This window comes from Pinus tabuliformis, chromosome 5_2 (assembly GCF_031772625.1).
Source record: "Pinus tabuliformis cultivar Carrire ecotype Pingquan chromosome 5_2, CPIR1, whole genome shotgun sequence".
Lineage (NCBI taxonomy): Eukaryota > Viridiplantae > Streptophyta > Pinopsida > Pinales > Pinaceae > Pinus > Pinus tabuliformis.
The window spans coordinates 756,868,458-756,887,726 of NC_142306.1; the positions used below are offsets into that span (position 1 = coordinate 756,868,458).

Here is a 19,269-nt window from a genome sequence, read left to right on the forward strand (position 1 = left end):
TCAACAATTCCAAATATGTGTCAGGGAGAGGAGCTTCACCTTCCAGTATTTGACACACATTTCGTATCCCCAACCTTCTCTTAGGCTCGGTAATCGAGCACAGTAATCCTAGTTTCAAAACCTTCTCCATCTCGCATGTGATGTATTCACTGCCCAACTTTGGATCAGTCACTTCGAGCAAACTCGCATGGGCGTATAGCTCCGAGACCATGTCGACCAAAAATGAATGTTAAGCATCTAGGCATAGATCGACGAGATTCCTCCCGCATGCCACTTCCAACATCATAACGCCAAATCTGAACACATTCGAGCTGGGCATGGCCTTCCCCATGTGTACGAGCTCCGTCGTTGTGTACCTGGGTGTTCCCACGACGAAAGTTGTCTCCGGGTTCTCACTGTGTTCATACAGTTGGGTGAGGCCAAAGTCTCCCAGCCACCCGTTGAGGTCAGAATCTTGTAGCACGTAGCTCGACTTGATGTCTCTGTGGATGACCCTCTTCTCCCATTCCTCGTGCAGATAAAGTAGCCCCACGGAAACGCCCTTTAGGATCGCGTATCGTCGATGCCACGACAAGACAACCATAGGGTTTCTAAATATGAGTTAATCAAGGCTGCCATTGGCCATGTAGGCGTAAATGATGAATAACTGCGTCTTCTTCCTGCACCACCCTCGGAGTGGAACTAGGTTCCTGTGCTGCATCCACCCCATGGTTGAAATCTCTACCACGAACCCCTTCATCCCCTCCTTAAACTCCTTCGTGATAGATTTCACCGCGATTTCCTACCCATTGCTCGGGAGAACACCCCTGTAAACTCTACCGAAACCCCCCTCACCCAAAACGTTTTCATCCCAGAATTCGTTTGTGGCACTGTTGAGCTCCCTGTAATTGAATCTACGAGGCCAGAACTGTTGGAGGTACTACACACCTAGGACCTTCATTACTAGCACATGCAGACACCTAGTTAGAGCATTCACTGACATGCAAGGCTTCAACATTGGATTCTTCACCGGATTGGCGCCTTTGACTGGCCATGCATGCATGGGACTACATGCAAGATCCTTTCTGCATGATTTACTCCCTGATTTGCTCCTCCTTTCACTCCGCAACTGGCTAGTTCTCTCCGGAACTTACTGTAGGTGTCGAGTCCTCTCATTGATCACCACTATGGCACATTACCTTGGGATCTTCACCCAGTGATGCTATATCATGAGCATATTAACCTATTTTCTGAAATCAATAATTCTTTTTGTTCTTTCGATTTCTTTTAGTGTTTTTGCTTTGCAAAATTGTGTGTTCAACCTTTACTAGCTAGATTCATCTATGTAGGTTTTCTAACACATTTACATGGTATCAAAGCCCACAGGACGCTAGATAAAAGGTGCACCAATACTTTATTTTGCAGGTATTGTAGTTGGAGATCGAAGATCGACAGAAAAATGGAGTTTCCCAAAGCATCAATCATAACACCGTACAACTACCATGAATGGAAGGACCAAATGGCTCGATACCTTCATCAGAAAGGGTTGTACAGGATTACCATGGCTGCAGAAGTGGAATCCACTTCAGCCATAGAGAAATCCAAGTACCTCAACCGCATGGATGAGGCCCATGGATCCATATATATGTGCATCTCCCCAGAGTTGTAGTTTCATCTATCTGCCTGCAGTACTCCCAATGAGAATTGCAAAAAAGTTGAAGAAATCTACAGGAAACAGGATGAGATGAAAGGACATTTTCTCGAAGTGGAGTTGCTTTCATTGGATCCATGGAACTATGATAGAATTCAATGATTTTTCACCAAATATAATGATCTATTGCTACAAGTCAAGGGTTTTTGAATTGACAAATCCAAGGAGGAGAGTCACCAAGTTCTCTCTTTTATGTCAAAGCTCGGACCAAAATAATTTGTCTTTAAGCCTATATTTCATTCAGTAAGGCTCGCAATAGGTAAATCCTACACTATGCCTTCTCTCAAAGAGTTCATGAAGTCCCTCACTTTTGAGCAAGATAAACTCATTGGCATGGGGAAAATCAAACCTCCAAAAGCGCATGCACTTGCTGTGCATGATGGTAGCCAGAATAAAAATCACATATATGATTCAAATCAGAAAAATCAACAGCAAAAAGACAAGGGAAAAGCGCATTCCCATCCAAGGAAGGAAGGGTACACCAAGCCCTTCAATGACTCCTCCGACTCTAAAAATGAGAAAGGGAAGAAAGGAGACAAATGCACCTACTGTCACCGAGGATTCCATCTGGAATCCTCTTACATGAAGAAACAAATTGACCAAATGACAGAAATCCTTCAGAAGCACAACCTTGGGGACTACATCCCTCAGGGCGTCAAGAAAAAAACTGAGGATTCGCCACACAAGAAAGGTAACAATTTTCATGCTTTAGTTGCAATTAACTTTTCGCCTAATGCATGGATTATATATTCTGGTGCATCACATCATATGGCTGTTGCAAAAGAAGCCTATTCCACTTTGGATGCATGCAAAGGACCTCCCATCCTCATGGGACATGACTCACCTAGAGCTAGACTGTATACATTTCCTGAATTTATTGAATCTAAATCCTCCTTATTGCTTACACATGCTGATGATAGTAGTAGGCTTTGGCACGAGAGGTTTGGTCGCTTAAATTAAAAGTATATGTAGCAGCTAAGAAAGCATGAGATGGTGGAAGGCTTGCCAAATATCAGTTTCTCCAAAGGAGTTTGTGAAGGGTGTGTCCTTGGAAAACATCCCAGAGAAAAGTTTGACACTGGCAAGACTCACAGAGAATCCTTTCCTCTAGATCTAATCCATAGTGATCTCATGGGGCCTTTTCCTCATCCTTCCATCAACAAAGCAAGGTATGTGCTTACATTTATTTATGATTTCTCACGGTATACTTGGTGTATCTTCTCAGGGCCAAATCTGAAGTTTTTGCGCACTTTGAGGATTTCAAAGCACTAGTTGAGACACAGTCAGAGAGAAAGATCAAAGCCCTCCGTATAAACAATGGGGGGGAATATGTTAACATAGCACTTCAGAACCTTTTCCTTGAGTCCGGCATAGAGTTGTAGCACACAGTTCCATTCACTCCGCAGCAGAATGGAGTTGCTGAGAGAAAGAACCAATCTCTCAAAGAGATGGCTTCCTCCATGCTACATGCTAAGTCACTACCTCATAAGCTATGGGCTGAAGCACTTAATTGTGCTAACTACATCTAGAACAGATCTCCTCATAGATCTGTCAAGGATCAAACCCCCTTTGAGGCTTGGAGCGGCACTAAACTGGAGGTCACCCACTTCGTGTTTTCGGCTCCCGAGCATGGGCCAGGATCCCCTCTGAAAAGAGGAAAGCTCTTGATCCACAGAGCATTGAGTGCATCTTTGTTGGATACCCTGATGGTGTGAAGGGATACCAACTCCTGATTTCCTCTACGGACAAGCTCATCATTGAGAGAAGTGTCCAATTTGAGGAAATTCTCTCGCATGCACCTCAATTGCTGCATGCAGACACCTTTTATCTACCTCATGACCGAGATGATGACTCAGTACACTCAAATGCAGGTACAGAGCATGCAGATGCCGAGGTAGAGCATGCAGTTGCAGAGATAGAGTCTTCAGATACAAATCTAGTGCATGCATATGATTATCCACATCCAAGTCCAGATCAGGCTTCCAACAGTGAATCAAATTCCCCTGTCATAAATCAGAGAACAAGGAGCTTAAGTGAGATATATGCACAAGACCACCCAGCTGCTAGAAATGGTCTTATGGGGGATAATTCTGATTCGCGGAGGACTAGCTCAGAGTTTATTGAGCCTCCTCTTGCCCTCACTGCCACTGAACCAATGCCATCCCAGCATTGTCATTTGGTTCAGTCTTTTAATCCGCAGTCTTATGCTAATGTTGTTGGGCATCCCTCTTCGGAGTCTGCCATGGAGGAGGAGTACAACTCCCTCCTCGAGAACCAGACCTGGGATCTGCTCCCCCTTCCTTTAGGAAGGAAACTTTTCCGATGCAAATGGGTCTATAGGACCAAGAGTGCTGCAGATGGGAAAATCACCAGACATAAAGCCAGGCTAGTAGCCAAAGGCTTCTAGCAAGTGCATGGCATTGATTAGGATGAGACCTTTGCTCCAGTAGAAAAGATGGATTCCATACGCCTTGCACTTGCCATTGCGGCTACCTAGGGGTGGGACGTACATCAGATGGATGTGAAGAATGCCATTCTTCATGGAGACCTATCTGAGGAGATCTACATGGAGCAGCCACATGGTTTCATTCAAGATACATCTTTGGTCTGTAGACTGAAGAAGTCTCTCTACGGCCTTAAGCAGGCCCCGAGAGCTTGGTATGCGAAGATGGATTCTTTTCTCTTATCACAAAACTTTGAAAGATGTAAGTCTAATCTGAATGTTTACATGCTCATGACACATGACTCTCTTCTTATCTTAGTTTTGTATGTGGATGATCTCCTTATCACTGGCAGCTCAGCTTCAGCCATTGCTATAGTCAAGAGGACCTTGCATGATAGGTTCTTGATGACGGACATGGATCCATTACACTTCTTTCTTGGTCTTGAGATCAACCAAGATGCCACAAGCATCAAACTCTCATAGGCTAAGTATGCATGGGATCTCCTCGCGATATTTCACATGACTGACTGCAAGCTAGCACCGACTCCTTTTCTGTTTGGGGTCTGCCTTGAGGATGGAGGTGACACTCCATTAGTTGACAGTACTCTCTACCGACAACTAGTGGGGAGCTTACTATACCTCACCCACTCCAGACCAAATCTCTCATATGTAGTAGGGGCAGTTTCCAGATACATGCAGGAGCCACATGAGCTACACTGGTTTTGTGGCCACAACCACCACCCCATCAAAACTTGGCTTGACAACAATTTTGAATGGGTCCCCTTTAGTCCCAGAGACTTTAAGTCATTGCCGAGCCAAATTTTCAGTTCTTAATGATCAAGAACCCCCTTTTACCTAACCCCTGTTGCACAGTCCTCTCATCACCCTTCTTAAACCTCCATTCATTTCCTTTATCGGGACCTTTCCAACCCAAATAAAAACCTCCTATCGCACCTTACTCCTTTATAACTATTTACAAAGGAAATCCTCATAAATATGCATGAATCAACGCTTTTCGCTTACCACAATCAACATTAAAACGCATCGAATACATGGCTTCTGGACCCAACAGTTTTATTAACCAAAATGCACTTATTTCGGGTCTAGAGCCCCATCGCTTATCGCTATTGGGAGGCCTAGGGCTTATGTGTATATAGTGCACTACCATCTTCCGGACCTGATGGCTCTGTTAACCATGATATATATATATATATATATATATATATATATATATATATATATATATATATATATATATATATATATATATATATATATATATATATATATATATATCGGGTCCGGAGCCGTATCGCAATATCGCAATTGGCCCGGTCCAAAGCTTTAGTATAACGTGCACCACTGTTTACCGAACCCGCCAATTGTTATAAAGCTGGGCATATAAATTTTCAAGTTCACCCCAATGGCCAGACTTGGGGTTTCCCCGTATATTCTTATGTTTTCGAAAAACATTGAAATTGGGGCTTTTCAAAGGGAATCATATATTGCGGACCCGCTAGGGCTATTAAGTGCCATTTACATATATTTTGGGTCCGCCTACTCCGATCCTCCACCATTGATCTACCCCTCGTGGATCCAACGATCCATGCAGATTTCGGGTGAACTAGTTGCTCGAGGAATACCCGCCCGAAAAGCGATATCCTCTTTCCTCCTAGCTGCCATGTGTCATTTGAAGAATGGAATTGGGGCCATCCTCGCAATACGGTTACCACTTTTGACCCCTTCTGAAATACCATCCAGTTCTGTGTTTTACGGTGATTTTCAATATAAACCGAGTTTTGCTTGCAAGACTTAATCTATGCATAAATTTAAAAATGAGGGGCCGATTCTTTCACATGATGTAATAAACGTTCAGTAGAGGCAAGGCTTATGTTGTAAAGAATTTCCTTTGTACTTTTTATAAGCATTACTGGTGTCTATTATTTCTGCAGGCAAGGAGTAAAGGATGCATAAGCAGATCCAAAGAACCATTATATGCAGATGTGTTCTGTTGAAAGAGCTGGCCTTTGGCATTCTCAGTTGGTTTCCAAGTGTCACTTGCGTATTTCGAAAATGAAACTGCCCCAGATCTCATCATGAAGAGATGACACACAGTCATCCTCTTCTAATCAACACCTACTCATTTCCCCAGGAAATGAAGCGTTCCAGTGACCAGAGACTCCTTCTACGTGTCAGCAGTGACACTGATGGCTCTACCTCTGTGTACTCTGATCGGTATATTGAAAAGAATAGGGGAAGACGAAAGGTTAGGGGGCCTGAGGCATAAATACTACCTCCAGATAGGAGAGAAGGGCTTTTTGTTTGGAGAAAATAGTTTTGATTTATTGTGAATAAAGAGGACTGTTTGGTTCGAGAAGGAGCCTGTTGTTTCCAATTTGTTTCCCCTTTATCTGATATGTTTAGAATCAGTGTGTTGTTGCTGGTATGAAGACAAATGTGATTTTCTTTGTGCACATTGATAACTAACTGCTCATGGTTATTCCTAGTTATTTGAATGTGATTCAATAGCATTAATAATTCATGGAAGGTTGTTGATTCCAGACTTGTTAAACATCAGTTGCAAGTGTTATTTGTATGGAAAGGAATGTATATTCCTGTATAAGTAATGGCATTGTGATTAGGATTTAATACAGCCTTGTTCTTAAGTGGACCAGTAATTGATTCATTTGGACTTGGGATTTATGTATGGTGTTTAACCTCCTTTTGTTTTGCTCCTGCATGATAGATTAGGATAATTAGGACTAGATTAGAGTAGTTAGAAGTAGTGTAAATAGGATTTAATACATAGTGGTTAGCTGCTTTATTTTGTTGATTTAATTGAAGTATTCTTCCCAGAAGAAATCTCTCAACCCCTATTACAGTTCACGGGGTCCCTTAAAACCCGTTGGAACTAGCCATCCCAAACGAGAGCAGGCCTAATTGGGGTCTGTGATTGGGTTAGTTCCCCACTGTTGGTATAGCAAAAATTCGCCATGTCAACAAATTAGTTCTAGAAGGAAGGCCTGAACTGCCATCCATAGCTTTTCAAGATTTCATCTATAAGTTCCACACATGGATTCAAAAATATTAATACATGGATTGTGAAGGTCGAAAAGACCCTTCCTCTCATTCGAAAAAGCCTCATTTTGAAGAAGAGACACTGTGGGAGTATCTTATCACTCAGGAACAACCAGTCAGAAGACTTACTCGGGCTTATGCTCATTCCCTATCACAGCTCCCTATCTTTCAATCTTTACCTCCGACAGAAAAAAGAAAACCAAGGGTCTATCACATAAACGAAGAGACATCTGCATCCCCTTCTCTTGATGATATTGTACTTGATTCTTTACAAAGCATCAACTCTCCTTGGGAAGAAATCCTTGAGGATTCCCTGTCTGAAGGAAATCCCTGGCCTAATTTGGAAAATTCTAATGAAGAAACCCTCAACCAGAACATCCCTATCCTCGATATGGTTAATATTCCTCAATCGGGTGGAAACCAACTCCTACCTCCTCCGGGAGAACTGCCTCCCTGGCTCGCTCAGGATGTCGTGGCGATACCTGGGCAGTAGCATCCCTTACCCAAGAATGCAGAAAAGGTACTGCCTAAATTTGACCCTGAGTGGGGAGACACCGCTGAAAACCATATCAATTCGTTCTTCCTGGCCGTGCACATGTTGGGGGTAGCTGATGAAGATATAGTTTGTCGCCTATTCCCTTTTACCCTGATTGGTGCAGCTTCCACATGGTACTTTAGCTTGAGAATAGGATCAATCACTTCGTGGGTTGCCTTTCAACAGGCCTTTTTAGACAAGTATGGCAATGACAAAACCCCTACGGCCTTAGTTCTAGAACTATCCCGTTTGAAAATGGAAACCAAAGAAAAGGTCAAGGATTTTAACATCTGGTTCAACACCTTGTTCAACAGAATCCCGGCCACCGCTAGACCAACTGAAGAGGTGCTCATGGAATTCTACATCACTGCTCTCCTTGTCCCTACTGCAATGTGGGTCAAGAGGAGTAATGCACAAACCTTACAAGGTGCTATCGATGAAGTAGTAAAGGTCGAGAATGAAATGCTCAGTTTCACAACATGCCAGCCTACAACCAGAGAAAAGAAAACCTCTCAGGCATCCAAGAAGAATAATGGGAGTGCTAACAAGGGGGCTGAAACCAAAGAAAAGGATACCACATATGTAGAAGGTCTGCATCAGATCATTAAGAAGTTGACAAATACAATCATCGATATGAAAAGGAATTCTAGAGAGAGTACAAGAAGGAGTGTAGGAGAGTATAACAACAGAAAAATTTTCAAACCTTTCTATCGTAAGAAGGCAAAAGGTGGTCATGGTCCGCTTGCACTGCCTGCTCCACCCAGTGAAGGGAATTTAAATACAGAAGAGTTGGCTCTTATCAGATCACTCCTTAACCAGGGAGAACCTATAGTGGAGCTAGAGCTGGAACAAGAAGATGATGAAGAATACCAAGTAGAGGAGCCCTTGGAAGAAGAATCTCAAATCAATGTACTATGGGATTTCTATACAAATGAGAACGATGATAACAAAGGAGACAGTATGGCAGAGATCCACACTAATGAAATCCACACATGAAGCAAGGGGCCGCTTATGGGTGTGATGAAGACTGTAAATCAGACCAAGAAAGATGTCTGCCTTGTGAAGGCACCCGCTCCCAAAGTCCATGTTGAGAAGGGTAAATCTAATGGTCAGTCCAATAATACCCCAGTAGCAAACCATCTAGAGAAAGAAAATGCATCTCCCGCTATAATAAAGGTGACTCAAAATGGTAATATCCTTCCTAAGAATGGAAAAACCAGTATGTTCACTCTGCCCTATCCTATTTATAACATTGATTACAATATTGTGGATGATCTTAAGAAATCTAGGGCTAATATCACATACTTTTATTTGTTGAAATTAATGCAACAAAGAGATTTGCTCTTAAAAGCTATGAATGAGAAGAACTGCAAAACTCCCACCACCCTGAGCAGCCAAACCCAAAAGTCAGTCTCTAGACCTGTTAGTACTCCTAGCACAACCCAAAAGCCAACATCCATGGAAGCCACCTTATCAAAATTGAATCGAAACCCCCAAGATGTCAGTGCAGCCATGATAGGGAGGAAATCTAAATCCATGACTCCACCTTTCCTTATCACATTTGAAATCCTCAACATGAACGTACACAATTTCTTCGTAGATTCGGGTGCCTCATCCACTGTGATGCGTTACGCTGTTTCCAAAAGACTGCATGCAATACCCGAGAAAACTGGGACTCGAATTATGCAATTAGACAGGAAAAATGTGAAAGTGATTGGGGAATTGAAAGATGTGTTGATTCAGATGGTTGCTAAACCACAGTAGACACAAGTCATTGATATAGTGGTAGTCGATATACCCGAGGCTTACAGAATGTTTCTTAGTAGGGATTTGTCAGCAAAACTCAATGGATATTTCTCAACTGATTGGTCCCATCTCTTGCTACCTCAGAAGGGAAAAGGTGATATGCTGAGAGTTGATCGAAAAAGATACATGAAGTATGTGGTAACGGAACTAAATGGTCCCAATCAACCTGTAATGTTTACCAACTCCATCCTTGGGAACTATAGTTTCAATGTTTATGCTACAGAAACATGTTTTGGAGAATTCGATGTAGAAACAGTTGAAGAAACTTTGACATGCACACAGTTGGAAACTCCCTCCCATAATCCAACTGACGAACTATCCTGTATTATAGTAGATGATAGGACTAATTTCGTAGATAGATGTTCAAATGATGTAACATAAGATTCTTTATTTTGGACACTGTATTTTGATGGCTCTAACTGCCTTGAAGGTGCAGGTGCTGGGAGCATTCTTATTGACCCGCAAGGGAACCAAAATTTGATGGCCGGCCAGTTGGAGTTTGCATGCACAAACAAAACAACAGAATATGAAGGCTTGTTGGAGGGCCTGAAGAAAGCCATTGATATGAAGGTGAAAAATCTTAAAGTCTTCGGTGACTCACAGATAATCGTGGATCAGGTAAGGAAGAGGATACACTGCAATTCGCCACACCTGGTAAGGTACTAGCATGAGGTATGGGGCTTAATTGACAATTTTGATTCTTTTAATATCACACACATACCTAGAGGGCAAAACCAAGATGCCGATCTGATGGCTAGTATGATTGCTAAACTTTTTCCTGATTTTAGATTAAAGAAGAATAAATCTTATGTTGAATTGACTTTCAAACCATCCATGCCTGATAACATCTCAAACTGGCAAGTGTTCGAAGATGACGAGCAAAACCTTGAGTTCCTGCACTGCGAGAAGACTTTCAAGAATGTAGTCATCGATGAAGAAGAACATGAAAGGCTTATATATGAGAGGGAAGGTGAGGAAAAGGATCAGTTCAATACAATCCCCAAGTCAATTGGTGATTTGTATGACTTGTATGATAAATTCAAGAAGCCAACTAATTTCAAAACGCATAGCTCATCCATGAAGTACGAATCAATCAACCTTGGGACCAAAGAAGACCCAAAAACTGTTAATTTGGGCTTGGGGTGCTCTCCACAAGAAAAGGCTGCATTTGTCAAGCTATTTAAAGAATACAAGGACGTATTTGCATGGACATATGGAGACCTAAAAACCTTTGATACCAGCATTATGCAACATGTGATTCATTTAGAAAATGAGGCTAAGCCCTACCAACAAAAGCTACGTAAAATGCATCCAAGCCTAGAACCATTGGTGAAGAAAGAATTAAACAAAATGTTGGACGCTAAAATCATTTTTCCTGTCAAACACACACGTTGGGTAGCCAATCTTGTGCCAATAATGAAGAAAAATGGAGATATCAGGCTGTGTATCGATTTCAGAAACCTAAACAAAGCATCACAAAAGGATAACTATCCTGTCCCCTCTATGGAACACATCCTTCAGTGTGTTTCTGGGTCTGAAATGTTGTCCCTATTAGATGGGATTTCAGGATATAATCAAGTATTGGTATCTCATGGGGATCAGCTGAAGACAACCTTCAACACTAAATGGGGCACCTACGCATATCGTAAAATGCCTTTTGGACTTATTAACGCAGGTGCCACATTCCAGAGAGCTATGGACATAGCTTTCCGAGGGTTGATTAACAGATCAGTAGTGGTTTACATGGATGACATCACTATGTATTCATATAACAGAAGGGATCATATTTATCACCTAAGACAGACTTTCAAAAGATGCAGAAGGTATGGAATATCATTGAATCCCAAGAAGAGTGTCTTTGCAGTCACAAAAGGGAAACTACTGGGTCATATCCTCTCTAAAGAAGGGATTGTTATTGATCCTGAAAGAATAGAGACCATCATGAGAATACAACCCCCTACAAATAAGAAGGCCATGCAATCCTTCTTCGGGAAGATCAATTTCGTTAGAAAAATTGTCTCAGGTTTCGCGAAAATAGTGTGCCCCATGCAGCTGATGATGAAGAAAGATGTTGTGTATAAATGGAGCGATGAAGCTAAGAAAGTGTTTCAGTGAATCAAGGAAGCCATCGCTGAAGCTCCTACATTAGTCAGCCCCAATTTTGGCAAGGAATTCTTCTTGTTCACTTTTGCTTCTGATGTTTCATATGTCACAATACTCACTCAGAAAAATAACAAAGGCAACGAAGTCCCTATTTCTTATATGAGCTCTAATCTCCAAGGGGCAGAACTCAACTACCCAGACGTGGAGAAATAGGGCTTTGCAGTTTTCAAGGCCGTAAAACATTTCTACCCTTATTTACTAAAGACCAGGACCAAAGTAATCATTCCCCATCCTGCTGTAAGAGCCCTCTTCGTGCAGAAGGAAATGGGTGAACGGAGAGGGAATTGGATAACCACCCTTCAAGAGTTTGACCTCGAGATTAAGCTGGCACAGGTAGTTCGAGGGCAGGGACTTTGCAGGCTAGCAGCAGAAGCCTTGGCGGATAAAGAAGGAGCGTCTGAAGAACTAGAAATGCAGAGCATGCAATATGCACAAATGGAATTCAGGGAGGAGCCCCTGTGGATTAACGAAGCCCTGATGTATGAGCGAGAAACGTCAGAAGCCCTTTTGGACCCTGAGTCATGGTACTACGACATACGCTTCTATCTAATACGGGGATCATGTCCTGAACACATGGATGCATCACAAAGGAGAGCACTCAGATTGAAATCCAATCAATATCATTTGGCCAATAACATATTATATAGAAAAAATTATGATGGAATCTCGCTGAGATGTTTGGAAAAAGATGATAACGACCATGTCTTGAAAGAAATGCATGACGGCCCAGCAGGTGGTCACTATGGCGGAGAGACCACTACTCACAAAATACTAAGAGCCGGATATTATTGGCCCACAGTGTTCAGAGACTCACATGCCTATGCTCGCAAATGCAGGGTGTGTCAAACCGCTGCAGGATGAGAAAGAAAGCCTGTTGTCCCCCTCAGGCCCATTATGATTTGTCGCCCATTCCAGCAATGGGGCCTAGATGTCATAGGCAAGATCACCCCAAACTCTTCGCAGCAACATAAGTATATACTCACAGCGACCGACTACTTCACTAGATGGACCAAATCCATCCCGCTTCGGAAGGTAAACAAAGACGAGATAATATCATTTATTGAGAAATTCATTATCAATAGGTATGGCATCCCTGACGCTCTTGTATTTGATAATGCTTCTTACTTTTCATCACTAAAATTGACTAAGTTTGCTATTGATAAATCAATCCACATGAGGTATTCATCAAACTATTACCCCCAGGGAAACGAAGTTGCAGAGTCTTCAAATAAAAACCTTATCTGCATAATCCGCAAGTCTGTCACTGACAACCAGAGGAACTGGCACAACACCCTAACAAATTCCCTTTGGGCCGATAGGGTCACCCCAAAAGTGGCCTTAGGAAACTCCCCATACTTCCTCGTCTATGGACAAGAAGCCATCTTGCCTCCCAACGTTACCCTTCCCTCTTTACAACTCTCCCAAGCTTCAAGAGGAACCCCTTCAGCCTTACTCCAAGAAAGGATCAACCAACTGGTGAAGTTGGAGGAATTGAGAGAGAAAGCCAGAAATAAATTCAAAAATCACCAAATGATTGTGAAAAGATGGTTTGATCATCATCTGGTAGGAGATAAAGACTTCCAAATAGGAGAGCTAGTCCTAAAATGGGACAAGTTGAGTGAGCCAAAGGGTAAACACACAAAATTCCAACACTTATGGCTGGGCCCATTCCAAGTTGAGGAGAAGATTGGTCAGGGAACTTACAGATTGAAAACTTTACAGGGAGAAACTAAAAAACTCCCTGTTAATGGCCAACATCTCAAGAGATACTTCCAGTAGCCACCACATGGTGGTTACCTCCTGAGTAGGTTAGAATTCATTTTATTTTTGCGGTTAGTTTAGTTGCATTTCTGTCTTTTCCTTTTGTTTTCTGCAGAGTTTATTTTCCTGTTGTTTTGAATAATAGTCCTTTTCAGCCAACTAATTTCGGCCCTCCCATCTTGTTCTTACCTTTCTCAGATTTTCCCTCATTCACCACCTTCAGCCTTTCCCTTCCTCATTAACCTGCTGATGATTCTGTTGTTTCTAAATCCATCATTACCTTGAAAATCAAACAAATTTTCAATAAGCCCATGAGAACTTGAAAATCAGCGGTGGAATGCAAACCAAAACCACTCATTGGCATCTGTTGGGAACTATGTGAGATTTGTTGATAACTTGGATATCTGGAGCATGTAGGGGCATCCTTATAAAACAAAAAATGTGTAACTACAGCTGGACTAGCATGGAGGAACGTTGCGTTTTAAAATCCCACTCAGACCTATTATTCTTGCTTGTAAGGATTGCAGTCATTCTCCATTGGTCCCATCCACCACACTAAGTTTCCCAATACCTGTCATCTACAAGTAAACCTCCTTTCATGGGCTAAACTCACTGTCATATACCTGTGGCAAATCTAATTGTGCTCTAGTCCTTGTGCCTGAAACTGGAAGGACTTATTTAAAAAGAAAATGAAATGTCAGGTCCTTGTGCCAACCTAGAAGGACAGGTTTTTTGGGAAGCCGGTTATAGTAGGGACTATTGCTAGGCTCAGAATATTGGTTGATACAACAAGCCCAACCTTGCTTAAGTAGTTTAAAAATATGGCAATATCCATGACTGCACCCCATTCAATCATATGAAAATACAACACTAAAATCCTTATATAAAGTGCAGACAAACATATTTATATCAAGTTTGATGAACAATAAAGAGCTGAGGTACACACCTAAGCAGGTATGGACAGACTAGTGATGGCCCCAAAAGGATTTTTGAAAGTGGGAAACAGGTAAAGGGAGGTTAATAAACCCCACAATACTGCCATTGGAGAATGTCTGTCAAAATCCTATCAGTTAGTAAAAGCTATTTGTCTCTATCTCACCTAAAGCAATTAATGTTGAAGTGGAGCCCATGCTTGTCCATCTATGTAGTCTGCATTTCAAGTTTATCCTAACACCCTGATGTTCTATTGATCCCAGGTTTATTTGGAAACATAGATAACTAGTTCGCCCAGCAGTTCGCCATTTGTTGTGGCCACAACCATCACCCCATCAAAACTTGCCTTGACAACAATTTTGAATGGGTCCCCTTTAGTCCCAAAGACTTTAACTCGTTGCTAAGCCAAATTTTCAGTTCTTAATGGTCAAGACCCCCCTTTTACCTAACCCCTGTTGCACGGTCCTCTCATCACCCTTCTTAACCCTCCATTCATTTCCTTTATCAAGACCTTTCCAACCCAAATAAAAACCTCCTATCGCACCTTACTCCTTTATAACCATTTACAAAGGAAATCCTCATAAATATGCATGAATCACCCCTTTTCGCTTACCACAATCAACATTAAAACGCATCGAATACATGGCTTCCAGACCCGATAGTTTTATTAACCGAAATGCACATATTTCGGGTCTGGATCCCCATCACTTATCACTATCAGGAGGCCCAGGGCTTATGTGTATATAGCGTGCTACCATCTTCCGGACCCGATGGCTCTATTAACCACGATATATATATATCGGGTCCGGAGCCGTATCACAGTATCGCAATCGGCCCAATCCAAAGCTTTTGTATAAGGCACACCACTGTTTACCGGACCTGCCGATTATTATAAAGTTGGGCATATAAATTTTCAAGTCCGCCCCAATGGCCAGACTCGGGGTTTCCCCATATATTCTTATGTTTTAGAAAAACATTGAAATTGGGGCTTTTCAAAGGGAATCATGTATTGCGGACCCGCTAGGGCTATTAAGTGCCATTTACATATATTTCAGGTCCGCCTACTCCGATCCTCCACCGTTGATCTACCCCTCGTGGATCCAACGGTCCATGCAGATTTCAGATGAACTAGTTGCTCGAGGAATACCCGCCCGAAAAGCAGTATCCTTTTTCATCCTAGCTGCCATGTGTCGTTTGAAGAATGGAATCAAGGCCATCCTCGCAATATCGGTTACCACTTTTGACCCCTTCCGAAATACCATCCAGTTCTGTGTTTTACGGTGATTTTCAATATAAACTGAGTTTTTCTTGCAGGACTTAATCTATGCATAAATTTAAAAATCAGGGGTCGATTCTTTCACGTGATGTAATAAACGTTCAATAGAGGCAAGACTTATGTTTTAAAGCATTTCTATTGTATTTTTTATAAGCATGACTGGTGTCTATTATTTCTACAGGCAAGGAGTAACAGATGCATAAGCGGATCCGGAGAACCCTTATATGCGGATGTGTTCTGTTGAAAGAGCCAACCTTTGGCATTCTCAGTCGGTTTCCAGGTGTTGCTTGTGTATTCCGAAAACGAAACTGCCCCAGATCTCATCATGAAGAGATGACACACAGTCATCCTCTTCTAATCAACACCTACTCATTTCCCCAGGAAATGAAGCGTTCCAGTGACTGGAGACTCCTTCTACGTGTCAACAGTGACACTGATGGCTCTACCTCTGTGTACTCTAATCGGTATATTGAAAAGAACAGGGGAAGATGAAAGGTCAGGGGGCCTAAGGCATAAATACTACCTATAGATAGGGAAGAAGGGCTTTTTGTTTGAAGAAAATAGTTTTGATTTATTGTGAATAAAGAGGATTGTTTGGTTCGAGAAGGAGCATGTTGTTTCCAATTTGTTTCCCCTTTATCTGATATGTTTAGAATTAGTGTGTTGTTGCTGGTATGAAGACAAATGTTATTTGCTTTGTGCACATTGATAACTAATTGCTCATGGTTATTCCTAGTTATTTGAATGTGACTCAACAGCGTTAATAATTCATGGAAGGTTGTTGATTCCAGACTTGTTAAACATTAGTTGCAAGTCTTATTTGTATGGAAAGGAATGTATATCCCTGTATAAGTAATGGCATTGTGATTAGGATTTAATACAGCCTTGTTCTTAAGTGGACCAGTGATTGATTCATTTGGACTTAGGATTTATGTATGGTGTTTAACCTCCTTTTGTTTTGCTCCTGCGGGATAGATTAGGATAATTAGGACTAGATTAGAGTAGTTAGAAGTAGTGTAGATAGGATTTAATACATAGTGGTTAGTTGTTTTATTTTGTTGATTTAATTGAAGTCTTCTTCCCAGAAGCAATCTCTCAACACCTATTACAGTTCACGGGGTCCCTTAAAACCCGTTGGAACTAGCCATCCCAAATGAAGGTGGGCCTAACTGGGGTCTGTGATCAGGTTAGTTCCCCATTGTTGGTATAGCAAAAATTCGCCATGTCAACAACTGGAAAGTTGTCACGCGGGACGCGCATTCTCCGATATGTGTAGGGCACCATCACCTTTGGGATTCACTATGGAGCAGGCACTGCATTGAATCTCCTTGGCTTCACAAATTCTGATTGGGTGGGCGACAGCATTGATCGCAATTCCACCTCCGGATATTCACTCAGCCTAGGGTCTGGCCCTATCTGTTGGTCGAGCAAGAAGCACGCTGCTATTGTTCTCTCTTCAACTGAGGCCGAGTACAGAGGAGTAGTCAACATCACCATTTAGCCTCTGTGGCTTCAACACTTCCTCACTGAGTTGGGCGTCCAGTTCCACCAGCCCACTGTCATCTGGTGTGAAAACCAAAGCACTCTCAAATTTTGCAGGGATCCAGTACAGCGGCAGCGAACGAAGCACATAGAGATCCATATGCACTACATCAGAGACTTAGTGCATGATCGAGTCATTGATTTGCAGTTCTGTAATTCAACAGAATAGAGTGTAGACATCTTCACTAAGACATTCACTAAGCAGAAGTTTCACTCTCTGTGCAATCGCCTTGGAGTGAAGGACACAATTGCTTAGCAACTATCTTTTCTTTCTCTTTTCTTTTATTACATTGTATTGAGGGGGTTTTTTCCCATGAGGTTTTCCTCTTTCCTTAATTTTAGTACAAGTTGCACTATATTTTGGGTGACTTTTGGCCTTAGTTGTTAATGCCCATTTTCTATTTTTCCCCATAGTGGTGTTCAGGGGGGTGTTGGAGGTACTACACACCTAGGACCTTCATTACTAGCACATGCAGACACTTAGTTAAAGCATTCATTGACATACAAAGCTTCAACATTGGAATCTTCACCAGATTGGCGCCTTTGACTCTCCATGCATGCATGGGACTACATGCAAGATCATTTTTGCATGATTTACTCCTTGATTTGCTCCTCCTTTCACTCCGCAACTGGCTAGTTCTCTTCGGAACTTGTTGTAGGTGTCGAGTCCTCTCATTGATCACCACTATGGTGCATTACCTTGGAATCTTCACCCAGTGACGCTATATCATGAGCATTGTAACCTATTTTCTGAAATCAATAATTCTTTTTGTTCTTGAATCTTCACCCAGTGATGCTATATCATGAGCATTGTAACCTATTTTCTGAAATCAATAATTCTTTTTGTTCTTTCAATTTTTTTTAGTGTCTTTGCTCTGCAAAATTGTGCGTTCACCTTTACTTACTAGATTCATTTGTGCATGTTTTCTAAATTTACAGGAACTCTTGCTCCCATTCTTCTATCTTTTCTCCGTATTTCACTCTTATAAGAAACACGGCCGTAACGGCCAGCGATAGGAGAACCAGAGAGGACACTGTAAGGCCGACAATTAATCCCCAGCGTGGACGGTCGGCAACCGAAGGGAGATGCGAAATATCGAGGGGTGGTGCCGTGCCTTCGGTACTGAAGCTCCACGCGAGAACGTGATGGTCTGCGACGAAAGTCCATGTAGCTACAGAAATGCCAATGAACATTTTCTCTTGCGGAACGTTCTGTAGAGAAATTTTCCGAGATATAAGGGGCTTCTGCGGTCTCGGCAAGCCAGCCAACGTTATGGTAACATTGAGCCAGCTTTGAAGATGGTCATAATCTATCCAGGCCTGTATGTTCCGTCCACTGTTCAGGCTGAATCCATGAAACTTCGCCTCTTTCCAATAGCCTGCGGTCTCCGTCTCCAGAGAGGTAAGGCTGTTGATGTCCACTCCCACGTGGATGCTGTCGGGGTCAAGGAATTCCATATTCCTGTTCGTATCAAACTCCACTGCGAACAAGTGATTGTATTCCTGCCCGTTGCTGCTGAGGTTAACCAAGCCCAGACACTGGGCCGGCACAGTGCCCATGGGAGATGTGTTGGGTGTGAGGAAGAAGGCCATGCCATCCCTGTCCCCGTCAGAGTGGGGACGCTCTATGCTAAAAATGAAAGTAGTGCTGAAGGAGGAAAGCGTCTCATCAACGCCCGCCCGAGCTGAAACATGTCATCTGTGAGGGCAATGACGGATTGGGAGTGGATGAACGAACCACTACTGTCGAAGATCAAATTGGTTCCATTGAAGCGGTCGAAGACAAAAGTGATAGGCAGAACTGGCAGGACAAGAGTAGAAGGCCATAACAGTGAGGCTGCCGGCCCACGGCGTTAGAAAAGCTGCAGACACGCAGTTGCCTCTCCAGGATTCCATTATTTTTTCTTATGTTCGTAGACATAAGATAACAGATATACGATGGAAAAACATCAATGCATCAACCAGGGAGCCAGCAAGTTGTCCCCACATGTTACCCGAAAGCTCACGACACACCTTAAAAAAATATCCAAAACCTAACGGTC

At 42.4% G+C, this 19,269-nt stretch overlaps 1 pseudogene; it reads right to left on the bottom strand.

The window, feature by feature from the left end:
- Window positions 1–18,160: 18,160 nt before the first annotated feature.
- Window positions 18,161–18,820, bottom strand: LOC149161476 (L-type lectin-domain containing receptor kinase IV.4 pseudogene; annotated as a pseudogene).
- Between the last annotated feature and the right edge of the window lie 449 nt (window positions 18,821–19,269).